We start from the raw sequence: 27,807 nt of genomic DNA, 5'->3' as shown, positions 1-27,807 counted from the left end.
TGCGGCTTCCCAAAGTGCTGGGATTGTAGGTGTGAGCCACCATGCCCAGCTCATGAATGTTCTTAATGATGACTAGAATGATGAATTATTTTCAGGAGGTTTTCAATTTACTCTGCCCAAACCCATCAGATGAGTCACTATGGCACCTATAGCCTTATGAAATATATTACTTAACTAAGATATGAAAGTCAAAATTACTCATTGATCCATGGGCTGCAGAATGAATGTTGTTTTAGCAGCCATGAAAACAACATTCATCTCCTTGTACGTCTCCATCAGAGCCGTTGGGTTACCAGATGCATTGTTAATGAGCAATAATATTTTAAAGGGAATCTTTTTTTCTGAGCAGTAGATCTCAACAGTGGGCTTAAAATATTCTGCATACTGGCTGGGTGTGGTGGCTTATGCCTGTAATCCCAGCACTTTAGGAGGCCAAGGCGGGAGGATCACCTGAGGTCAGGAATTCAAGACCAGCCTGGTTGACATGGTGAAACCCCATCTCTACTAATAATACAAAAATGATCTGGGCATGGTGGTGCACACCTGTAATCCCAGCTACTTGGGAGGCTGAAGCAGGAGAATTGCTTGAACCAGGAGGCGGAGGTTGCGGTGAGCCAAGATTGCGCCATTGCACTCCAGCCTGGGTGACAAGAGTGAAACTGTCTCAAAAAAAAAAAAAAAAAAAAATTCAGCAGACCATACTCAAACAGGTGTGCATTCATCCAGGCTTTGTTATTTCATTCATAGAACACAGACAGAGCAGATTTAGCATAACTCTTAAGGGCTCTAGGATTTTTAGAATGGTAAATGAGCATTGACTTCAACTGAAAGTCACCAGCTGCATTAGCCCCTAAAAAAAAAAAGAGTCGTTCCATCCTTTGAAGCTTCGAAGCCAAGCATTTACTTCTTTTTAGCTGTAAAAGTCTTCAATGGCATCTTCTGCCAGTAGAAGACTCTTTTGTCTGTGTTGAAAACCTGTTGTTCAGTGCAGTCACCTTCATCAATGATGTTAGCAAGATCTGGGTAACTCATCAGCACCTGCTATTTTACCTTGCACTTTTATGATATGGAGATTGCTTCTTTCTTTCAATCTCACAAATTAGCCTCTTTTAGCTTCAGACTTTTCTTGCACAGCATCCTCACCTCTCAGCTTTAACAGAATTGAAAAGAGTTAAGGTTGTGCTCGGGATTAAGCTTTGACCTAAGAGAATGCTGTGCTGGTTTGATGTTCTATACAGACCACTAAAACTTTCTCCATGTCAGCAATAAGCTTATTTCACTCTCTTATTCATGCATTCACTGGAGTAGCACTTTTAATTTTCTTCAAGAACTTTTTCTTTGCATTGAGAACTTGCCTGTTTGTTGTGAGAGGTCAAGCTTTCAGCCTGTCTCACCTTTCGATATGCCTTCCTCACTAAACTCAGTCATTTCTAGCTTTTGACTTAAAATGAGAGACATGCAACTCCTCTTTTCACTTGAACACTTAGAGACTATTGTAGGATTATTAATTGGCCTAATGTCACTATTGTTGTGTCTCAAGAAATAGGGAGGCCTTAGGAGAGGTAGAGAGATGGGGTAATGGCCAGCTGGTAGAGCAGTGAAAACACAACATTTATCAGTTAAGTTCACCATCTTCTATGGGTGTGGTTTGTGGCATCCCAAAACAATTACAATAATAATACCATAGATCAGTGATCACTATAAAAGATATAAAAGTTTGAAATATTGAAAGAATTACCAAAATATGACAGAGATCCAAGTGAGCACATTCTGTTGGAAAATAATGACACCATACTCATGGCAGGCTTGCCATAAACCTTCGATTTGTAAAAAAAATAAAAAATAAAAAAAATGGTATGTATGAAGTGCAATAAAATAAGGTATGCTTATACCAAAACAGACTTAATTATGCTATTTCTTACCATTAGTGTTAGAGTTCAGTTTCTAATGTTTTTCATTTTCCATATGTTATTGATGTTCAGTGAGTTACACAAATTATTTACTGTTGTTACTTCCACCTTAGTAGGGAGAATCTTTGATTTTTGCTGGATAAATTTTCAAACAAGGGTGTGATTATAGGCTGGGCGTGGTGGCTCACGTCTGTAATCTCAGCATTTTGGGAGGCCAAGGCGGGCAGATCACTTGAGGTAAGGAGTTCAAGACCAGCCTGGGCAACATGGTGAAACCCCCTCTCTACTAAAAATACAAAAATTAGCCGGGCGTGGTGGCACATGCCTGTAATCCCAGCTACTTGAGAAGCTGAGGCAGTAGAATGGCTTGAACCCGGGAGGCAGAGGTTGCACTCCTGCCTAGGTGACAGAGTGAGACTCCATCTCAAAAAAAAAGAAAAGAAAGAAAAGTGTGATTATAGAGATCCTATTTGTGTTTATTTTTAATTTCTCTAGAATTTGTTTTCTTCAATAAGTAAAATTCTAATACCAGTTTTTTTTTTTAGTAACACTGTGATTTTTATACAGAAAGACTTTCTCCAAATTGGAGAATGCACTCTTTTATTCCTGTAATTTTTCTTAAGTCTTATTTTTGGCAGCTACCAAAAGTAAAACTCTCTACCAAGACAGAGAAGAAATCTTTGGGAATATTAAGTAATGTTATTTTTCATTACACGGACTAACCTTTTTACTAAGAAGAATTGGGGTAGTATTGGTTATGGGAGCTTAGAGCCTTAAAGATAAAGATTGGAAGATTTTGTGTTGTGGACTTGTGGCACTGTAACAAAGTCTGGGAATTTTATGTGAGATTGGAAACCACACTATGTGCTAATTGCCTCAGAATGGTAAGAAAATAAGCATATGTATAGCATTTAGTTGTTAAGACAGTAGGCACTTATGCAGAGCCCCAAATGAATTAACAAATCATCTACTGAAATATTTTCACTTCTGTTTACTTTATGTATTTTAGACCAATCAGCAGTTGCTTGAGAAAATGAAATGTTTACTAAATCTCTTTAATAAACATGTTTAAGAGAGGAAAAACTTATAAACATTCGGATGGCAGTGTACATTTTTATGTGCTAGTTGTCATATCTTTGAAATTGTATGTAAACTGGACATAAACAATCAAGTGTCTACAGAAGGGTATCTGTCTTCCAACATATTTACTGAACATATTATAGAATCTTTATAGTTTAATATGATTTACCCCACATGTTCTGTTGTTGCTATCTTTTCAGATAAAGTTGAATTTAATCTTTCTTAACAGCTTTTATTGAGGTATTTATGAACCATTGAGTTCACCCACTTAAAAAATATCATTCAGTGGCTGTTAGTGTATTTACAGAGTTCTGCTACCATCACTGTAATCTAATGTTAGAACATTCACATCACCACAAAAGGAAATGTTATACCCATCAGCAGTAATGCTCCATACCCCCTGGATTTAATCTTATATCCACATCTCTCATAATAGTTTCAGTGACATCTAGTTATTATGACTACAAACAATACAATTGTTCCTGATTACACAAATAATGTATTTATGTCTTTATTGTTGACATGTAATGGAAGACATAATAAGTCTACTTTGATCTCTTGCTCTTACCTATTTCTCTATTGCAAGTGTTATAGAGTCTTTTAAGCTTTTGTTCATATATAAAAATATATATATACATACATTTATATATACACACACACATACATATATATATATATACACACACACACACATATATATGTAATGCTACCATGTTTGAGGGTCATGAGGTCAGTTCTTTGAAATACCAGTTTTTTTCTGATTTGGGTGGATGACATGGTACATGAAGCCTAAAAAAACCATTTGGTAAATTGGTATGAAAAAATGAGAGAACAACATTTTTCCTTTCTGGTACTTAGCAGGAAGGCAAGTTCTTGTATGAACCCATATTTCCTGTTACCCATTTTCAGACCAGTATTGGTTTCTCATCTATATAATAGGGATCTTTTGACTCTAACCTCTTAAATCTATCATGTGTTTTCTTTCTTCACCTTGGAAATAGCTTCTTGAAGCCCCAGACTTCTAGGGCACATTCATATTAACTAACATTTTCCTGGTTTACTAGTTAGGGATATTAGTAAATCCTAAATAGTTGAAGACGTTCTGAAAGATATATTGCTGCTTTTTAAAATTTTATTTATCTTGTTCTCTATACAGATTTCTGGCACAAGGTTGTTTTTTTCTTTTTGGTTTTTTTTTTTTTTTTTTTTTTTGTCAATTGTAGTAAGTCCATGGATGCTTTTCTCTATAACTTTCCCATTTTCCCTTATCACATCCTCACTGCAAACATCTAATTTCTGTCCAGTCTCTCACTCTTTTCAGCTCTGCTGTCCTAACTAATCATTTTTTGTATTCATCTTTCAAAGTGTTTGTTTCTGTCTTCATTCTATAAGTAACAAGATTATTTAAGGTTATTTTATATTACAGAAATAGTAAAAATCAAATAAAATATAAAATGTAGAATAGTCCACCAAAAATATTTTATTTCATCTTTTCCAGAGAGGTACACATATGATAAAGTAAATGAGCATTGTATATTTTATTATTTATCCTCAATAATATTTTTTCACAGGTATGTTGCTTCTTGTAAGTTTACCTTTTTTAATGTGAAAACTACAATAAACTAAATTAAATTTTAAAAATATTTTACTTACTAAAGTCAACTGATGTTTTCCTGGTAGATTGATAGGCTTCTTGTAGTAGTTTTTAATCATTTGCAAGTTTTGAGCCCATTTCTAAAACTTTTCTCATTGTAAATATGTATTTCCTTTCTTATATTAACTGAGAATTTGTTTTTATAAAAATATAGTGGGGAATCAGACTCAAGGTGAAATGTTGTAGACTTAGTGCCAGCAATAAGCAGAATTATTTAAAATCATTCAAATATCTTTAATTCCTTTGTTGTCTTTTTCAAAAACTGTACATTTTAACTACATTAATATAACTGAAGACTTTTTAAGGCTTAGTTTTCCTTTATAGATATTCCCTAATTTCATTTTTATTTCAGTCTGTCAGGGTTGTGATTGTGATGTTTTAAGGTAAACTGTAGTGTTTTCACATCCTCAGATGAACTGAATTGGGACAATACTTTGTAGGAAGTTTTTTTATATAGTATGTAGACACATTGGTAAAAATCAGTATGTCCGTTGGCTTAATAGTTTCACAGATGCTTCCATAATTCTTAGTGTACTCTTGGGTATTTTAAATTATCATATCCTGACAGCAATCCTGAAACATGCCAGTCTTATAAAGCCTTATTTCTGAGAACTAAAGCAAGGCATCAGCGAACCATATCTGACATGCCATGTTAATTTCCATAACTATCATTTCTGGGAGGTGGTAGGATTTCTAAGGCATGGAGAATCTCAGTAAATCTACTTTAAAAAAAAAAAGCAAAATATCTGTTTTATTACTGGGTTTCCATTCACGAGCCCTGACTGCGTCAGTCCCACTTAAATGATTTCAAAAATAGTGATAAGCATATTTTTTTCTTATAGATTATTAAATATTTACTCATGTGCACAATATGTCAAAACATATTTTGAATTGTATATTCTTAGTGTTGGGTGTTCATGTTGTGAATGAAAACCTCATTCTGTTATCTCATAGCATATTTATATATACAAATAATTTTTGCCTTAAGTAGGAAAGAAACAGCTAAAACATACATAGGTTATTTTGCTTTTTAAAATTTTAGCAAACTATTCTGTGAATCTTTTGTGTGTTTGGGGCTGTTTGTAGAGGAAAATTTCATCAAGCAACATTTTGGGGACATTGGCCTTTTGTACTCTTTCCTAAATAAACTTAAACAGAAACTTGTACTCCCCAAAATAAAATGTTTCTTTGTATATTGTTACCTGCAAGTTATTGATAATGGAAGGAACACCTTTTCAATCCTTAGTCCCCTTTCCCCCAACACAGCTTTTAGATTGTAGATAAACTTCCCAGCTCAGTAATTAACTGAGCTCAGTCATTGCACCCTGTATCATGTGATTTTTTTTCCAGTAGAATACATTATTAGAGCACTTACACAGCCAGTCTAGCTGCAGCAGCCCAGGCGGCAACAGCAGTGCCATTTTTCACAAAGAAAATGTTGAACAGGAGCCAAATGTTTGGTGGCAGTCTGTTGCTAGGAAATCAAGGTCCTGAGGCGATTAATGACAAAGCAAGCAATAACAAGAAGGCAGAATTACAGATTTAAAAGAGAAAAAAGTGGTTGGTGTTATAATTACCCAAAGAAATCCGCACTCATTAAATTGGCTGTTTTTATGATTGACTTTAATTGGAGGTTAGCTCAGATATTTAGCTCCTTTCCCACCCCTTTAAACACACACAGGCACATAATCTGTAGAACTGCAGACTTGTTTTTCTAAGCATTGAGAGGAGCTTGCCCTGTAATTTGATCCCCACTGACAGATGCATTTTCTATGCTGCCATTTTGAATTAACCTATTGTAGAACAATTTTCTTCAGCCCTGTTGAATAAAACATCCAGTCTGATTACCTCCGATGGATTTGATAGAGTAAAAGAATGTACTTCTCATTGAAGTAGATTGTTTGCATGGACTCTACTGATTTTGAACTCTGCCAGTAAGCACAATCATTTGTAATAAATTTTCAAAGAAATTTGTGAGGAAAAGGTAATGAGAGTCACCCTTTTATAGTTTAATGTTTGGGCACCTCCATCAAAATAATATAATTCTTATAAGACAGTGTTATTTTTCCAGTAAGCTTTTCACGTGGTTTTAGAAAAAAATTCTGAATCTTCATTTAGACTATTCATATATTTAGGAATAGAGTCTTGTATTTACACTCTAAAATGACCATTCTTCCTCCCCAACAACAGTATTTTAGTGCAAGACTCAATATGCAAAGCACTCTATTGCAAAAATATTTTTGGTATGTACAATATTTAAAGTGATTTTAAGATTGGCCTATTTCAATCTTTTAAGTATTTCCCCCCCCAAAAAAAAATCCCTTATTTAAATTTTTTAGGGTGTGATAAAGCATATTACTAGAAAAGCATCAAGCAGTCTTTCAGGTACAATACCAGAGGAACCATCACAGTTTATTTACCTTTCAGAAGCTTTAAAAATAAAGTTATATGATGCCTCTGCTCTCCAGATTTCTAATCAAACCCTGGAACAAAAGAGCCAAGCACATTCTATCTGACAATGCACACACTGCTAATCAGATGCCAATGCCAAGCTGTCTGCTTTGTTAAATACTTAGCTTCCTAGAGGCAGGAAGACAGCTGCTATAAGTATGATGAAATTTTGTAGTTCAATCTATTTTTGCTACCCTTGGGCTACCAAGATGCTGTTAATTTAGACCACCCCAATTGGTACATTTTAGGGAGTTTTTTAAAGAGTTTGTAATTAAAATGATAAAACATCGTTATTACATTGAAGACCTTCTGTAAGTTTTACATTTGGCAGATACCTACTGAGATAACCCCAGCATGTAATTTACAATGATGTAATGGTTATAATTGCATTTTAGAAAAAAAGAACTATAGGAGGCAAGTGCTTCCATTAGAAGAGTTTTTAAATCTGCTTCTGTTTCATTTAAATCTACTTCTATCCCGAAATTACTTACCTATAATTGACTATAGCAGCTATAAACCTTAAGATGCTATCTGAATATTTTTAAAAAGTTATCACCCCAAACACTGCCACCAGGGGGAGGAAGCTAAAATCTTAACGTTCTTAACTGATGATGATACTGCCAGTAGGTAGATTATATTGCTTAGCCCTACATAGTTAACTACTTCCCCCAGATAATACCGCCTTTTGGGACATGATTTTCACAACCTGTAATATGTGAAGCCTGTAGACTTAGCACACTATTAATTGTAAATAAAATGGAAACTTTCGTACTCTGGTGGTTGGGGTCAGGAAGGGGAAAGAGGAAGTACAAATAAGCAACCTGGACATTTTTATTGTTTTTCTCTTATCTGTTAGTCTACTCGAAGAGCTGTCCTTGAAAGTGAATGCTTTAGATCTATGAAACTGGGCAGCTATCATAGCACATCTATTAAGATCTAATAATCACATAATTAATATAGCAAAATGAATAGACTGTAAGATAGTTTTCTATTTTTTGTTACTACACTGTGGTTTTGTTTTTAATAAATAGTTTTGGCTTTATTTTAAACAATTAAAAATTCAAAACATTTTTATGACCAAAGCTTGTAGGTTCCATCCCTGGAAAATATTTTATAAATGCAGAAAATAGTTGCTTAGGATTGGAATCCAACTCTGTTTACCATGAACAACTTCAAAGTTGAACTCAGAATCTTGCATGTTGTGGAATAATACCACGAAAAAGTTAATTAAAGAATTTAGATGTTTGTTCTCCTGTCTAGAACTCAATAACTTTTAAGTAGTAACTCTCCCTACAGTTTAACTGTTAAGCAGTAACTCTTCTGACAGTTTTAGGTTTTATTCTGTGAAGACTCATTATTTTTAATTTTTGCATCCTAATTTTTCAGTTATTTCAGGTATTGAAATTACAAATGATGGGAAAGAAAAGTGGTTGACTACAAAGGGGATACAAAAGGCAATTTTTAGGGTGATGTACTGTTCTGTATGGTACTATGGTGGTGGATACATGATTCTATGCATTTGTTAAAGCCCAAAGAACTGTACATCACAAAGGGTTAATTTTAATGGATGCAGGTTTTTTAAATGTTAGGGATTTCAGGATGGAATGCAAGCTGTAACAAATGAATCTCTAATTGTATTACAAATGTATGGCATAACTTCACTGAATGGGTAGGGTAAAAGGAGCTGACCTAAGTAACTTTGGAAAATGGTGTTTTGATTGGACAATGTAAAGCTAAAGACTAAGGAACACTATAGAAACACTCTATTCTAGTTGGTAAATTTGTTTCTCATAACGGTATGGGTTAACAGTTCTGAACCTCTTTACATGTATCCTGGGGTTGAACAAATAAGTAAATGGATGATGAATGGTGGAAGCTAGATTTCTCACTGTCAGGAAGGGATGTTACAGATAAATAAACAAGAGGGGCGAGCCAGAATGAAACCTGTGGTACTGGATTAGAGTTGGAGATATAAGTATTTACTCATGTTTAGCTTAATATGTGTAGATGGATAGATGCAGAAATAATTATAGATACATGTGTATATGTGGATTAGTATACATGCATATGTTTCCTAGCTGTGTTTACTGAGAAGGCCTAGAAGCAGTGATACCCCAGTAGCCACAAACACATCCAACGCTCACATCCTGGTTTGTAAATCCTATTCTCCAATAAAAGGATCCAGGACTCCTTTTAAATATGACTGATTCTGGGCCTGGTGATGGGAAAATACAACATAAGCATGGAATATCTTGTAGTGCCAGAAGGCAAGAGATTTCTTAAAAATAATAAAGATTAAGCATGCCAAAAGGGACACATGAGCCAACATGAAAGAACTCCAAGTGGCCATAGCTGGAATAATTAGAGCAACAAAATAAAACATGTAGCATTGGATTAAGGATAAATTATTGAGTAAATATACATGAGTTCACAGTGTTATGTATAAATTGTATAAATAAGTAAATGGAGGAGAAGAGATAAATCTCCCTGACAGAAGAATTCCAAATAACATATTGCCCCTTCCAGAAGGGGGATCCTACTTCCCTTCTCCTTGAGAGTATGAGCTGGATTGAGTGAGTCATATCCAAAAATTGAGTTTGGAAGACAGCGAAATACTGACTTATTCCATTGGAGAAAGCTGGTAAACAACTATGTTAACTAAGTGATCAAGGTTAACATCACAAATGGGAAGTCATGTTGACGTGAAGAGGTGGAAACTTCATCTCTCTGATATTCTTTCCCTAAACCTGTAGCCTCAATCTAATCATTAGGAAAACATCAGACAAATCCCAACTGATGGACATTCTACCACATAAGTTGAGCATTCCTGAAAACTGTCAAGGTTGTGAACAATGAAGAAAGACTACGAGCATCTCACTGACAAGAAGAGACTACAGAGTCATGACAACTAAATGTTACGTAGTTTCCTGGATCAGGTCCAGAATAGAAATAGGGTATTAGTGTAAAAACTGGTGAAATCTAAATAAAGTCTTGACTTTAGTCAATAATCCACCAACACTGGCTTCTTGGTTTGGACAAATGTACCACAGTAATGTAAGATGCTAAGATAGTGACATTAGAACAAATTGAATGAGGGGTACATAGGAAGTCTGTATATTAAACTTGCAATTTTTCTGTATATCTAAATTCCCAAATATAAAAGAAATTTATTTGAGGTTGATCAATGGGCTGACTATACTGACAAGATACTGATAGGTTACATGTTGAAGAAAACATACAATATAAAATAGAGAAAAAGTCAGTTCCATCCCTTCCACTCCCCCTTTACCTACCTACTCCCCAGTACTCATCATTGTGATTTAGTCAGAACAGGGTTTAGTGCCAGGGTGACTGAGGGTGGAGGAGTTGTGGGCAATGGGTTCATGGCTGTCACAATAATGCTGTGGCAATTCTGTGGTTTCCCAGCTGGGAGTTAGGAGTTGGGAGGGGGCTGCAGCCTGATGACAGCCAGCTGAAGGAAGAGCTACCTCTCCCTTCCCTAGCTGCTCATCACCTGAACCCAAGACCATGCCAAACAAGGTATGGATGTGGATGCTCTTGCTGAGTCTGTTCTGCAAGAGGCAAAGAAAGGGTAGCTGCTCCAACCCCGCCGTCCTCATATACAAGGGTGAGGGGAACAGAAGCATGTGGCTGCTACCAGCAAAGGAAAAGTAGGAGAGCAATAGAAAAGGGAGGAAGTGGGAAGAGCAGAAAATCAATATTATTTAAAAAGTGACCTAAGACTTAAAATTGAATTAGTATTTGTACAGAAAGATGCAGGTGGAATAACTCACTCTGGCCCATGATCAAAATTATATGGAGAAATCATGGTGGGCCCCTTCCCCTGTCCCCAGTGGTGGCCCCAGTTGCTGAGTGTGATTGGTTAGAATGGATTCCAGTCTAGTCGTTCAGGCAGAGGAAGTAGTTGCAGTGGGCAGGCAAGAGGGGTTCAGTTGCTGCAGCACTGGCTCTTGCTGGCTGGGTGGTTCTCCTGGAGGTCCATACCTCAGTTTTGGCCTGGAGCACCAGGTGCACTCTGGAGCTTATTCTTAGGAATCTTCTTAGCTCTCGCCATATAAACTTCATTCACGTTCATTGCAGGCTTTGCTGATGTCTCCACAGTCAACTGTCGTCGTCTGCATAGTCCTGTGCTTCGTGGAATTCCAGGGCTCTCTTGCTGGCCAGGTCTGCCTTGTTACCCACAACTACAGTGACAATGTTGGGACTGGCCTGCCTCTCTAGCTCCTTCACCCCTTTCTTGGCTGGTGCAAATGTATCTTTTTTGGTGATTTCATAGTACTAGGGGGCTGGGCTATGATACTACTCCTGTCCAGCGCTGCCCCAGATCTCAAACTTGACTATTGTGTCGTCTAAGCAGACAGTCTGTGTAAGGAAGGCTGCTCTGATTATGCTCTCCTGGTACTCTTGAAATTGTCCCTTGACAAAGCGGAGGACAAGGCTAGATTTGGCCACCACAGACTCATTGTTCCCAGTGGCTGGTCCACTAGGTCATGTGCTGTGCCTCGCCAACCTGCCACTACCTGTCCAGCTGTCGTGGTACCAGAGAGCATAGGGACGGGAGCCATTGCTATGCAAAGAGGCACTTAGTTGGGAAGGGGGTCTCCAAGACGACGCAAGGGCAGTAGCATTACTTGGGGCTGGGGCTCAGACAGGCTCCACTTCTCTCCCCCCACCCCTGGTGGTGTCTCCAAATAAAAATTTTACTTAAACCCAGAGACCATATATGTACTTAAACACCTATCTAAAGAAATAAAATATGGCTGGGCATGGTGGCTCATGCCTGTAATCCCAGCACAGAGGCCGAGGCAGGAGGATCACCTGAGGTCAGGAGTTCATGACCAGCCTGACCAACATGGAGAAACCCTGCCTCTACTAAAAATACAAAATTAGCCAGGCATGGTAGCACATGCTTGTAATCCCAGCTACTTGGGAGGCTGAGGCAGGAGAATTGCTTGAACCTGGAAGGTGGAGGTTGCGGTGAGCCAAGATCCCCACCACTGCACTCCAGCCTGGGCAGCAAGAGCAAAACTCCGTCTCAAAAAACAAAAAACAAAACAAAACAAAAAAAATTCCCCTGCCTCTCTCCACCCCAGAGGGTAACCATTATCCTAAATTTTATTATTATTATTCACATGCTTTTCTTTATAGCATAGCCATACATGTATCACTAACTGTTCTACCACATCTCATAACCTCTTATATAGTTTCCCTTTTTTGTCATATTTGCTATGTTCTGGATAATTTCTTCAGATCTATCTTCTGATATTGATAAGTGTATCTTCAGCAGTGTCTCATATTCTGTTTTACCTGACATTGAATTTTATGTAATAATCATTACTTCCATTTTCATTTCTTCCCCTGAAATCAGTTTACTTGATCATTTTGATAAACTCACTTCATTCTCATATATACAAACCTCTTATTTATTTAAATATATTAAACTTATTGTCTATTTTGTGCCTAGCCTAATATTTAAAGCTTCTGCAGTTCTGATGTTGCTGTCTGTTGTTTCCGCTGGCTGTTACTCAAACTGCCTTATTTTCCTGGGTGTTAGCTTGTATTCGTTATTTGTGGTGATTTCTGAGACCGAGATGAAGATATGTTTCCAAAGAGAGTATTTACATTTGAATCTGCTAAAAGCCTGGGGATACTGTCAACCTGGGAACACATTCAAATAAATGTTGGGCTTAAAGTTTTGTGGGCTGCATAGGTAACATGAGTTCCAGATCCATAAACCTTCATGAGGGTGGGCTTGTGGTTAAATTTTCAGGGAAGATGTATTTACCTGCACCCAGCATCAAGTTTGAAAGAGGTTAATTTCCTTGTTTATTCCTTCTGTAGGGTAGACATCATTCTATTCAACTCTTACACTAAACATGTGTGTAGCTCTTTAGGATCCCAACTTTATGTGGAGAGTCTAATTAGACTTCGTATCTTTAATATACCCTAGAATTTATCCCCTAAACCTTGGGTTCAGTAGTGTCCTGGTAAATATTTTAAAACTGGCTGTCCAGGGCAAAAAAAAAAAAAAAAAATCCTAATTTCTCACATTTTTCTATTTCACACTATGGCTGATTTCATGATACCAGCCTGAAGTCATTGAACGTGGAGTTGGGAAAAGATATGTACAGTTAGCTTTCTCGAGTCAACTCTAGTGTATCACTGCCAGTTCTGTACATGGCTGTGAAAACTGAAGCTCAATGCACAGGGCTTGGCATATCCCTCAGAATGAAAGAATCTGAGTGTTTGCCTAACCCCCCTGGATTTCCATTTTTACTTTGTTTTAACCTTTTGAGTATTCTGTGTCAACTCAGCAATATACTTCAAAAAAAGATTCTTTTGTTTTCTTTTTATTTTAACCCAGCATTTGTTGTTGTTTTTAGCAAAAGTCCTGTGTTAGAGTACCTATTTAGTCAGAAATAGAAGTCTCTGTTCTTGTTTGTAAGTATAATGTATTATTTTTCTTTTTGGGGAAATATAGAAAGAAATAGAAGTCTCTGTTCTTGTTTGTAAATTTAATGTATTTTTCTTTTTTGAGAAATAGAGAAAAGTACAGAGAATATTAAAACACCAATAATGCTATCATATATGTTCATTTTATGTGTATGTATGTCTCTATACATTTTTATATAATTTGCATTATAGTATATCTACTATTTCACTATACGATTTTTGTTAATATATAATGAATGTTTGCTCATGCCATTAGCTATTCCTTTAAAACAGCCCCCATTATATATGAGAGTAAACATAAAATGCTGCACACATAGGAATTAGTATAATTCAGAAATTCAGTCTGTATTGCATTTGGAAATAATTTTGTGAAGGTTATTCATGCAGCATTATTAATAATTGCAAAATATTGGAAACCATTTAAATGACCAGTTCTAGAAGATTGGTTGAATATACTCTGGAACATACAATAGACTGTGTTTATAAAAGCTATCTGTTTTTATAAATATATGGAGTAATTTCCAGGAAATATTACATGAAACAAAAAGCAGAAACAAATACCCATAGTGCTACTTGTCATACAAGAAAAAGGGAGAATTAAAGAATGTGTATGTTCAGGAAGGATAAAGCAGAAAACAATAAAATTAGTTACAAGAGGTAGAAGGGAGAGTGAGGTGGAAGGGATGTGGGAGGGAGTGAGACTTGGATATTGGGGTATACTTTCTTGGCATAGTTTCAACTTTTGAAAGCATGTTAATGTCCAACATATTCAAACAGTTAAATAAAAATGATATCACTGGGACAGGGATCTAAAATTGTAAACAAACAAATGAACTTAATTCATTTTTTATTTTTTCTTTTTACTTTTTTTTTTAAATTATACTTTAAGTTCTGGGATACATGTGCAGAATGTACAGGTTTGTTACATAGGTATACAAGTGCCATGGTGGTTTGCTGCACCCATCAACCATCACCTACATTAGGTATTTCACCTAATGCTATCCCTCCCCTAATCCCCCAAGCCTCAACAGGCCCCTGTGTGTTATGTTGCCTTCCCCGTGTCCATGTGTTCTCATTGATAAACCTAATTTTAAAGTAAAATGAATACTGTATCCATACTGAAGGGGGATAAAGGAGAAAGAAATGAAGGAACAAGGGAGGACTAATTTATGAACACCAGATTCAACTATATGTCCTTAGCTTGGGGTGGGTGGGAGAGAAATGAAGAATTGCAAACAAATCCTGAACTCATTTTTGTAGGTTTATTTTATTTTATTTTATTTTTTTGAGATGGAGTCTGGCTCTGTCGCCCAGGTTGGAGTGCAGTGGCGCGATCTTGGCTCACTTCAAGCTCCACCTCCTGGATTCACGCCATTCTCCTGCCTCAGCTTCCCGAATAGCTGGGACTACAGGTGCCCGCCACCACGCCCGGCTAATTTTTTGTATTTTTAGTAGAGACGGGGTTTCACCGTGGTAGCCAGAATGGTCTCGATCTCCTGACCTTGTGATCCACCCACCTTGGCTTCCCAAAGTGCTGGGATTACAGGCGTGAGCCACCGCACCCGGCCTGTAGGTTTATTTTAATGGTATGGGCAAACTAAATCAGAGACTATTTTGAGCAAATGAGTAAGCCTGGGTTCTCACTATGGAAGAAGGGACAAACATAGACAGGAGGAAGACAGGTAAGAATTCTGTATAGAGGAATTGGATTGGAGATGTCTGTGTACATATGGACATTTCTGTGTGTGTATGTATCTGTTGATGTGTGTGCATGTATTTTTGTATTTGTATATGTATATATATATGTGTGTGTGTGTGTGTGAAGAGACATTCATATATTTCTTAGCTGTATTGCTGAAAGAGCAAAGGAGCAAAGTCACAATAGTATTGACACACCTAGCGTTATTTCCCACTGTTAGTTTCCTAAGGCTGCTGTAATAAATTACCACAAACTTAACAGAAATTTATTCTTTCATAGTTCAGGAGGCCAGAGCTCCAAACCAAAGGTGTTTGTGGGGTTGGTTCCTTCTTGGGGAGGCAGAGGGAGAACCTATCCATACCTCTCTCCTAGCTTCTGGTGGTTGTGCATAATCCTTGGAGCTTGATGGTTTGTGACATTATAACTTCAATTCCTGCCTTCATTGTCATATGACATTCACCCTATGTTTATCTGTCCAAATTTTACTCTTTTTATCAGAGTAATCCACTCATTAGGGGCCACTCTAATTCATTGTGACTTTATCTTAACTTCCAAAGACCCTGTTTCTAAATAAGCTCACATTCACAGGGTTAATACCTGATTATGACTTTTTGAGGAGCGCAGTTCAGTCCCTAATGCCTACTAAAACTAAAGCTCTTCGCTCAAATGACTGGCTTCAGTCCGGGACAGGGTAGGTACAAGATGAACCTAGAACATGTTGTAATGACAAAAAGTAAGGAAATGCTAAAAAGTAAGATAAGTTGTTTCTTAAGTATACAGAATCTAGCTTGAAGAGTTCCCCACTGGTCAAATCTAGGACCACTTGAGCATCAAGTAATTAAATACAGTAATGAATTATAAGCTGTTGGAAATAAAGAACTTTATAAGACCATTCCAATCACTAATGGGTGGATGGATAGAAAATGAAGATATTTTACTTACAGTGGCATGCTGAAAGTTGACCAGCAAATGTGGAGATTGTGCTAGAGTTGGAAAAAAACAAAACAAGAAAACCTCATTTTGCAGTCATCATGTTAAAGATTAGATCAGGCAAAAATCATCAATGGTTGTAACATCTAAGAGGACAGACATGTTGATGAAGAACAGAATATTTACATGGTCTTGAAATGTTGTATGGGAGAAGAGAAAAACAGCAACAATGCAGTGGAGAAATCAGACAACACATTGACAGGGTGATCACAATTATCACCTCCAGTGAGAGTCAAATGATCATTGTTTGCCTCCTTATGTGTTTATCTGTCCCTGAGAAGTACACAACATCATCTATGCAGTTTCTGGCCCAGAATGCATCTCAACTCAATCACAAGAGAATATTATGCATACATACAGAAAAAGAAATACAACTGAACATAGATAATAAAGAAAATGAGGTAAAAATGTGACAACAGATGAAAATGGATAAAGGTATTTTCTGTGTTTTTATTTTTGGAACTTTTTGTACATTGAAATGATTGCCAATGGAAAAGTTTAGATAAATTGTCCTAAAGTTACAGAGAACTTGCAGGGAAAAACATCTTAAAGTAGACTAATAGTGGAGAGTCATAAAAAACACTTTGCAAATCTTCTTAGTTGAATATTATTCAAACTATTCAATCAGGAAACTGATTTTGTGCAAATTATGAAATGCATTATTGCATTGACTTTATGTCTCTTACAACATTAAATTATGTTACCTAGAATCAATTTGAGATTCAACACATGATAGTAGTTTAATATAGTGAAGTTATAACTTGCAACAAACTATCCCAATTTTAAGAATTAATTCTGAGCAATTTGTGTATGCATGAAAAAGATGGTTAGAATTATTTGCAGACACTTGCATATTCTTTAGTCAAGTGGTATAATTCATATCCATCGTGGGAGTAGGGAAGGAAGAGATTTAAAAAATATCTATCAGTTCTTTCAATCAAGTTAGGTATAATATTAATAGACTTTGAGCTAAGAAAGTTTTCATGACCAGAAGAGGAGCAGGAACTGTCTAATATAGAAAATGTTTATGGTATGCCATAATCAGTTATACAAATATAAAAGGAAAAAATGTTTGACTAGTGATACTCTCAAACTTGGATATCCAGAAGAGTGATTCTATCAGTACATTAAAAGCAAATTCATCTATCAGGAGCTTTCATGTTTTCATTCAACAAATATTTATCCAGTGCCTATTATGTACCAGATAGTGTTATACTGTGAATCGGGAGCATATGTTAAAATAGACAATATAGCAGACTTTATCCTTGGAAAAATCTAATTCAGTAGATTGAATTTTTAGAAAAGAGTAGATAAACTGATGTCTAAATATTTAGGTATTTGTCTATTCTAGAACCTTTTTGCTTCATGATTTTTCTTTTTTACTTTGCATTCCTGAGATTTCCTTTCATGAACTGGAAGGCTTTACTTTACAAAGTGACTCAGCAGTAGCTCTATGTATCTTTTAGTTGGAAATGCCTTTGGCTGTATGCATGCAAACACTGCCCATTAATTAGCAAACCAACATAGAATCATCTGTTGATGACAAAATTACCAAAATGGATCATCCATAAGTGTTTATACTGCAAACAGTGTATCAGAAATGTCATAATCTCATTCATTAAGAAATTTACATACACACCAGATTTTAGAGTGCTCATTCATGATGATTGTCTACTTCCACACTGTTTGTTTGGAAACATTCAATAGCCAGTCTTGAATTTAAAAAATTTAATTGAATGCTTAAAGAATTACAAGTGTTCCTTTCCTTGGCTCTAATGCTAACCAAAGTGCTTTTCTAAACTGCTAAGAATGGACTGAAGATTCTGCTGAGGGCTGTAGATACTTATCTGCCTAATTGAGCCATCATTTGTTGACATGAAGAAAACCACGTGACCTACTTTAATGCATTTCTCAGTAGCAGCAGGAGGCTAGAATGTAGTTCATCCAACAGTAAAACTAGCAGCAGTATTATTAGACATGTGAAAATAGCATTGGTTATGGGATAATTTTTGTAAAGTAAGAATAGTAATATAAAGGTATATAGTCATGATATAAACAGTATAGAGTGATTTTTTTATTTTCAAAATGGTTTGAATCCAATAATCATTTAAGTCAGTCATTCAGTAGCTATTTACCAATGTTTACAGTTGCCAGCTATATTAAAGGAATTGCTGACTTGTCAAAGTTGATTCATATGAGAGTAACAGTGGTAAAATTTGAAACTGGTATGAATTGCTGAAACAATGAAGTACTTTGAGTACACAGGGAATTACTATGATCAAAACTATGCTGGATACATTAATTTGACCATGTGTCTTTAAATTGGAGGTGAGGAAGATTAGTTACAGATACATTAGTTAGAAAGGTGTTATATTAGTCTAGGTTGAGGCTGATATAAGTAAGAAAGTAGGAAAGGATGCAAAGGCCCTTGGAAATGAATATTTGTGTGTGGTGAAGTAAAATGAGGTAGAGGTTACCCTTTTACCTGGCTTGAGAGAATCATGGCTCCTTTAGTAAATCCAGAGGGAGAAATGATTGTCTATATACATAATGAGTTTGGAATACAGGAAGAATGCCAAAAATAACATCTTAAGGAATGCTTCCTAAATAGTGAAGAAAGAAATTAATATCAACAGAAGAGACAGAAAATGATGATTATGAAAGATAGGAGGTCATTGCTGTCTAAAATGACTAATGGATTTTGATTACACCACTGGTGACAGAAAAAAAATTATCAGAGAAAAGTGTAGTCTGAGAACTATTTGATCTTAGTCTGTAATGAATGAAATATAAAATTTGAGACTATTTGGAAACTGTTTAACAAGTTTACACCCCCTTCCAGCAAATACAAAATTACAACAAATTTAAAGATGTTAATTGGTTTTTATTTGCAATTCTAGAATCGGACAACAACCTCATTCTATTAAATAGAATGAATATTCCAGTAAGCTGAGCAGAGGAAGTTGACTTTATAGACAGAAAAGGGCTGAGGAAAGCAAAAACAGAAAACAAAATGTGGATTGGTATTTCCAAAATTACTTTTGTTATAAAGGTTAAAGCAGAGGGGACTTCCTTATACCAGCTAAAACTGGTCTGTTTGGGGATCTGGCTATTACCTGTTTCTCCTGATTTCTTGGGAAGTAAGATAAACAGCTATGTTTTAGCTTAGTGATGTGGAACTTCAGCTTGAGTGACTCCGTTTTGGTTTGGTCTGGTGGGCCTAGTGCAGGAGCTCTGTCCAAACTAATGTGATCCTATACATTTTGTTTAACACTGCCAATATCCTGGTGCATGATCATCAGATTTCTCATTGAACAGGGAATGGACGACTTTGAATGTTGGAGAGCACCTGTGGTGAGTTGTTTATATATAGTCTGTAAGCTAGTTATGCACAGTAGCACTATATATGGGTCTGTGTTGGACTAGAGGATAAAAAATAACTTGGCCTTCACCTCAGAGAGTTTAAGAATCACTATACCACCAGAAAGATGGTAGTAGTAGGCAGATTACATAGAGTGAAGACTGTTGGGTGAGAGGGAAGGTTTGCTTAAAGATATAAGAGATTTGAGTTTGTATATTGTCTAAGGAAGATATGATAGAACAGAAGACTGATAATGCAGTGTGGAAGAGTGATAACTGCTAGATGGAATTGAGATCAAAGGTTTATAGATGAAGACTTTATCCTTGGAAAAATACATTTACATTTATTTAATGTTTAGTTTTTAAATTAGATATTATGTAACTTGAGCCTCACAGTAATCCAATGAATTAGGTGACATATGGTTGGTATAATTCATCCCCCTTTACATGTAAGAAAATTGAGACACAAAAAATGTTGTGTGTTATCCACAGTCATGTGGTTAGTAAATGGGGAGATATTTTCATGCCCAGTTCTATGCTATAACTACTATTATGTCTGAAAATAAAGGCAGAAAAAAAATACTTGAAGAAAAAATGGCAAAAAACAGCGCAAATTTATTGAAAAACATTTGTTTATACATCTAGGAAGCTCTTTGAACACCAAGTAGGATAAATGCAAAGAGATGCACACCTGGCCTCATAATAGCAAAATCTTGACTATTTGACAAGGACAAAAGGAAAATCTTAAACTCAGCAAATCACAACAGGGGAACACGAAATTAACAGCTTACTTCTCACCGGTACCAATGAAGCCAGAAGGTAATGAGATAACATATTTAAAGTGCTGAAAGAAAAAAATTATCAGCAAATAACCTTATGTCCAGCAAAAATATGTCAAAAATAAAATGAAATATTTTCCTAGATAAGCAAGTCTAAGAGTGTTCGTTGCTGGAACATCTGCCTTACCAAAAAATACTAAAGAAAATTCTTTAAGCTGAAATTAAATGAAAACAGATAGCAATTTAAATCTATACACAAAAAACAAAGAGCATCAATAAAGGTAATTATGCAAGTAATTACAAAAGACAGTATAATGACATATTTCTTCACTATTCTCTCAACTCATTTAAAAGCAAATACATGCAACAATTTGTATATAATTGTATTTTGGCCCTATGACTTATTAGAATGTAATATATATGATGATAACAGCAGAAAGGAGGTGCATGGCAACAAAGCTCTATTGGAGTGAGTAAGAAAAGGACACCAGATGGTAAACTAAATTCACAAGATGAAATGAAGAAAACCAGAATGGTAAATAAGATTAATATAATAAACTCTTTAAATGCTTGTAGTCCTAGCTACTTGGGAGGCTGAGGCAGCAGAATCGCTTGAACCTGGGAGGCGGAAGTTGCAGTGAGCCAAGATCATGCCACTACGCTCCAGCCTGGAAATCATAAGGAATAGAAAATATATTTACTATTCATTAAGTGGAATTGAATCATCATAAAGGTCTTCATCCTCTTAGTCTTCATTTACCGTCTCCAAAAAAAAAAAAAAAGTTTTCATGACTCTTAAGTAGATTATCATTAATTAAGATGTATATTGTAACCTTAGCGCAACTAATGAGAAAATAACAAAAAATTCTAGTTAAAAATTATTAAAATGCCCCTATAAATATGCTTAACTGATTTTTGACAAAGGTATAAAGCCAACTAATTGGTGAAAAGATAGCCTTTGCAAAATGTTGCTGTGACAACATGACATCAAAAGTGAAAAGTGGCCAAAAGACCAAAAAGTGAACCTTGACCTGATACAAAAATCGAGTAAATGGATCACAGCCTTAAATGTAAAACGATGAAACTTTTATGAAAAACATAGGAGAGAATCTCAGGATCTAGAGGTAATCAAATTTCTACTGAAAATTATAGTAGCCACAGCAAATAAGCAATAAGTAGAAATGGCATTAAGGTTGGAAAGAAGTGAAACTACTCCTATTTGTAGATGACGTTTTGTATATAGAAAATCTTAAGGAATCCACTAAGAAAAATAAAGGAGGACAGGTAGTGATAAATACAAAAACAGAAAGTAATGAAAGAGAAAACAAGAAAATAGAATTAAATCTAAAGCCTTTTTAAATAAAATTAACAAAATAGTCCAAGTGGTCATAACACTAAGCAAGTGAAAAAAGAAAAGATAGAAGCAATATTATAAGTGAAAAACAATGTTTAATCAGTAAACAATTCTAAGAAATTTGGACCAATAAAAGTTTGACAAAATCTGAAGTTCTCTAATTTGTTTATATATTTTTGGTATTTATGTATTTATTGTCATAGGTTTCTTAGATTCATGGCCAAAAGTACCATCCAAAAAACTATTTCCAAATGTTTATTTTTAGCGCATACCTCTTTTTTGATCTCCAAACTTAATGACCAACTGGTTATTTTGATTATTATATGCAAATAGACATCTTAATATACAGTGTCAATCCTGTTTCTCTTATGTTTAATACATCTCTGTATATGGTACCACTGTAGGGTTTGACTCATGTGCCCTAGCCAAACCCTAGGAGTCATCCTTGATTTTTTCTTTTCCTTCAATAAGTCCCTATCTTTATATCTGGAACCCATTTACTCTTCTTTTATCAGCAATTACCATTCTATTACAGACCATTAGTATTTTTCTCCTGCCCTATTGCTATAGCCTCCTGACTGATCTCCTTCTACTTTTTAACGCTTTCAAACCATTCTCCACAGAATAGCTGGAGTGGCCTTTTAAAAATGCAAACCAGCATAAAACATTTTGATGTTTAAATCCCTCTCATGGCTGCCAATGATTGCTCATAGAATAAACTCCAAACTTTCTGCCATGGAGTATAAAGCCCTACATGTCTTACATGGCTTTTCTCCTACCTGTCTAATATCATCTTATTCTAGTTCTTTCTCATTGATTATTCCTTTAACAACCAAGCCCTTTTCCTTCGAAAGTCCTTCACTCTTACTCCTTCTTCCTGGAATGCTCTTCACTGTTTTCTAAGGGCTGACTCATGTATAACCTTCAACATTCAACTCAAATGCCATCTCTTAGAGAGTCGCTTTCTGGCTAGCCATCTAAAATAGCTTTCCCTGTTCCTCCATGAGCTATTGTGATAATATCCCTCCAAACTCCAACCCCCACTTTATATAACCATGCTTGTCTCCTTTGTTGCAGTTATCTCCATTTGGTAATCAACTTGTTTAAACCCTCCTAGAATGCCAGCTAATAAGAAGGTAAGGTCCTTGCCTCTCTCTCTTTTTTTTTTTTTTTGAGACAGTCTCCCCTGTCACCCAGGCTGGAGTGCAATGGCGCCATCTCAGCTCACTGCAACCTTCACCTCCCGAGTTCAAGCGATTCTCCTGCCTCAGCCTCCCAAGTAGCTGGGATTAGCCCTCCACCACATCCGACTAATTTTTTTTTTTTAATCTTTAGTAGAAATGGGGTTTTACCGTGTTAGCCAGAGTGGTCTCGAACTCCTGACCTCGTGATCCACCCGCCTCGGCCTCCCAAAGTACTGGGATTACAGGCATGAGCCACTGCGCCCAGCCTTGCCTCTCTTAATAACCATATTACCTCTGGCAACCAGCATAGTGCCTGGTATTTGTTGTGCTCAGTATGCATCTGTTGATATTATTATTTTGTATACTCTATAGTGATGAGCATGTTGTAAGCAACCCGATATGCATAAATTCATAGATGGTGTTCTCTCTCTAAATTTTCTTTATTGTTTTCATGGTGGATTCATTTCCTCCTTTACCCCCTCTTTTTAGGTTGTATAATCATGAGTTTTATTTTCATCTCTGATTTTCTATGGACATGTTTCAATGCATACAGACAGTTAATATTCTTTTCCTCCTAATTATCTATTATATATATCATCTTCAGTATCATCACCATTCAAAAAGCTCTTTTATATGTTCTAGATAATGTGGCCTATTTTTTACATCAGACTACCTGATAAGGTGTCAACTGAATTCGTTGCCTTTGATCTACATTCTGAACCAAAATTTAATTCTAGAGTTTGTAGTCAGCATTTTTCCAAATGTGTAAAACTGTAATCCTTCATAAAATGTCATATGTAAAAGAGTAAGCAATTCTGTGTGTACTAAAATGTGAGAAAGTTATTACTTTAGCTTTCACTGGGAAGACTTAAAGAAAGTTTATCAAAAAGGATTATAGAAAGAACAGATTTATAGCAACTGTCTGATATATGACCAGAATCCTTATGTTCCACTGAAACAGACTTGCCCTAGGCTTTCTAGAGCATAATGCCCTTAGCAAGTAGCTTTCAACATCTTTTTCAGGAAGCAATATTTTCCTTCAGTAAAAGGGTCACTGTACTGTTTTTCTTTTTCCTTCTCCTGTCTTATCTTTTGAGTTCAGGAAGTACTTTAAATTTACAGGCAGCTTTGAAGACATGAAGCAAGTTCAGCCCCAGAAGTATTTCCTGTTATGGCATTAATCTAATTCCATGAAAGTAGAACTGATTTTTCATCTGTAAAGTAGATAAAGTGCCTAGAGCAGCCGACCATTATTCTGGGTTATCATGATAAAGAGGCTTAGTTTTGACACGAAAGAGTTTATCAGCCTACCCAGTGGAAGATTTCATCCTTTTTGTTGAAAGATATATTAATGGATTATAATCTGTCTTGGCTTCCAAAAGAAAGTTCACCTTTATATTGAAAATGATTAGTTAAATCAGCAAATATTTTCCTGAATATACATTTTATAATATACGATAAATCAAGCAAACATTCTAGGGATATCACATATAATTAAATAGCTAATGTTAAATCATTTTATGTTATTTTAATGTTTAAATTATTGTCTCAATTTGAAATAATCACAGATTTTCCTTATAAACCAACTTGATTTAATTTTAACATATAGACTAGCATAATTTCTAGTAGGCATATATGCTTCATTTTAGAAGCCCCTGTTATTAGGTTATGTAATTTCTCCTTACAACTTATAATGTAGAAATAGTTTTCTTATAATAAGGTATTTCTCTTAATAGTTAATAACTAAACTTAGTTGATTATTTTAAATATATGGTACATACAAATAATATATAATTCAAAAGCTATAATATATTTTTCCTATCCCTATTTCCTGGTTCCTCTCTAAGCTAAGGCATTTAGACTAATCCTAGTGGCTTAGTATTGTTTAAAGAATTTTTTTATTTGAAAATTGATTCCACATTGGACATATTTACAATATTTCCTTGAATAATAATAGCTTGCCACATAGTAATACATTACATATTTAGTTCTCTCAGTAGCCTTCTGAGTTAAATTCTGTTATCCATTTGAAAAATGCAGGAACTCAAGGTTAGAGAGGTTAAATAATTGGCTAAAATTCACCTGGCTGATAAGTGACAGATTTGGGCTGGAACTCAGGTCCTGTAATACCAGAGCCTATATTCATGGCCCATACTTAGGATTATAGAAATAAAGTTATTCCCAGTTGTGCCTTTTATACTTGAAAAGAACAAAAGATTCCACTGAATGCTTATTTTACAATTAATAAATTAAGTTAGGCTTTATCATACCCTAATGAGATATCTCATTTGTTTAAAATAAATGATCTACCATTATGTTCATAAATAAAAATAAAGATATTGTTTTATTATAGATGTTAATGTTTTAAAACTTAGATCATCTAAACATGAAAAATCTCTGGCCTAGTCAAAGGCACACTGAGAACTAAACTTGGGATTGGAAAATTTGGAGTTTTCAAATGGCCCTACCAATTCAGCACATAATTGTATATGCTTATCATTTTTCCAAAGAGGGTTGAATAGTATTCTTCCATTGTATATCTTAGGGAGGCATTATAAAGGTAATATGACATCAGATGTTAAACTTACTCATTTAACCATCATTCATTGAGTCTGCCTACTATACGTATCCTGTGAAGCAATGTGACCAATACAAAGATGAAGAAAACATGGGTGCTGTCTTTAGTGAACTACCCATCTTCTAGGAAGAATAAGATCTATTGTAATATAAACAAGAGTGATGAGTCCTTAGTATGTGTGAAGGTCTCCTCAGCTAAGTTCCAAAAAGTAACAAGCTAACTGTAATTTCACGACCTTAGTATTAATCTTAGTTTTTACGAACTCAGGACCTTACCTCCACTTTATGAAAACACGTATACACAAAGCAAGGAGTTTTAATAAGCACTTGAAAAGATGCTAATCTTAGCCATCAGACAGTGTCATAACCACAGTGAGCTTCATCTTAACACCCACTAGGATGTCTATAATCAGGAAGACAGATAATACCAAGTGTTGACAAGGATGTGGAGAACTTGGAACCCTCATGCACCACTGGTGGAAATATTGGCAGTTCCTCAAAAGGCTAAACACAGAGTTACCATATGACCCAGCAATTCCACTTTTAGATATATACCAAAGAAAAATGAAAACCTGTGTTTACACAAAAATGTGTATATGAATGTTTATGGCAGCATTATTTGTAATAGTCAAAAGGTAGAAATGACTGAAATGTTCATCAACTGCTGAATGGATAAATAAAATTAGATTGTTATTTTACATCAGACACAAAAATGAACTCAAAACAGATTAAAGATTTAAACATAAAACCTGAGACCTTAAAACTCAGAAGAAACCGTATTAGAAAAGCTCTGTGACACTGGTCTTGCAATGAATTTTTATGTATGACACTAAAAGCACAGGCAGCAAAAGCAAAATTAAACAAGTGTATCTATATCAAACTAAAAAGTTTCTGCACAGCAAAGGAGACAACAAAAGAAAAGGCAACTCACAGAATGGGAGAAAATATTTGTAAACCCCATATATGCTAAAAGGTTAATTATCCAAAATATGTAAGGAACTCATACAACTCAATAGCAGAAAAACAACCCGATTAAAAAATGAGCCTAGGACCTGAATAGACATTTTCCATAGAAGACATACAAATGACCCAGGTATATGAAAACATGTGCAGTGTCCCTAATCATCAAAGAAATACAAATCGAAAGACCACAATGAAGCTGGGTTCAGTGGTGGTGGTGCATACCTATAGTGCTAGCTACCTAGGAGACTGAGATAGGAGGATCAGTTGAGCCCAGGAGTTCAAGGCCAGCCTAGGCAACATAGGAAGACCTTGTCTCTTTAAAAAAAGAAAAAAAAAGAATTAGCCCCCCCACTTTCCTCTCCCTCACAATGATATACCACCTTAAATTTGTGACTGTTATCAAAAAGCCAAAATCGTGGAAAAAAGGGATCCCTTGCTAGTGGGAATATAAATTAGCACAGAGATTATGAAAAACAATATGAAAGTTCCTTTAAAAACAGAACTACTATATAATCCAACAACCTCATTTTTGGATATAAATCTAAAGGAAATCGGCCAGGCACAGTGGCTCATGCCTGTAATCCCAGCACTGTGGAAGGCCAAAGTGGGCGGATCACTTGAGGACAGGAGTTGGAGACTGGCCTGGCCAACATGATGAAACCCCATCTGTACTAAAAATATAAAAATTAGCTGGGCATGGTAGCAGATGCCTATAATCCCAGCTACCTGGGAGGCTGAAGCAGGAGAATCGCTCAAACCCAGGAGGTGGAGGTTGCAGTGAGCCAAGATCATGCCACTGCACTCCAGCCTGGGCAACAGAGTGAGACTCTATCTCTAAATAAATAAATAATTAATTAAATAAATGGAAATGAAATCAGTATGTTGAAGAGATATTTGTACTCCCGTGTTCAGCTGCGTTATTCACAATAGTCAAAATAGGGAAATACCCTAGGGGTCTGTCAACAGATGAATGGATAAAGAAAGTATATGTATATATAAACAATGGAGTACTATTCAACCATAAAAAAGAAGGAAATCCTGCCATTTGCAACAACATAGGTGAACCTGCAGGACATTATGCTAAGTGAAATAGGCCAGACACAAAAATATAGATAGTGTGATCTCATTTATATATGAAATCTTAAAAAGTCAACCTCATAGAAACAGGGTAGAAAGTGTGGTTGAGGGAGGGAAGAAGGTTAGTGGAATGATGGGGAGATTTTGGTCGTGGGGTGTAAACTTTTAGTTATAGGATGAATACGTTCTGGAGACCTAATGTACAACATGATAACTATAGTTTATAATGATGTATTGTATACTTGAAATTTGTTA

General features: G+C 35.6%; 1 protein-coding gene and 1 pseudogene across 4 annotated transcripts in view; one reads left to right on the top strand and one right to left on the bottom strand.

Annotated features, from left to right (window-relative positions):
- The window catches only part of ADK (adenosine kinase), a 570,201-nt gene that overhangs the window by 271,353 nt on the left and 271,041 nt on the right, over positions 1 to 27,807 (top strand). The window lies entirely within an intron of this gene.
- Positions 11,045 to 27,807, bottom strand: part of LOC129006480 (ras-related protein Rab-5C-like) — a 53,303-nt pseudogene continuing 36,540 nt past the window's right edge.

Source organism: Pongo pygmaeus, chromosome 8 (genome assembly GCF_028885625.2).
Source record: "Pongo pygmaeus isolate AG05252 chromosome 8, NHGRI_mPonPyg2-v2.0_pri, whole genome shotgun sequence".
NCBI lineage: Eukaryota > Metazoa > Chordata > Mammalia > Primates > Hominidae > Pongo > Pongo pygmaeus.
The sequence above is the reverse complement of the archived record's forward strand: the minus strand, read 5'-3'. Positions and strand labels throughout refer to the sequence as shown.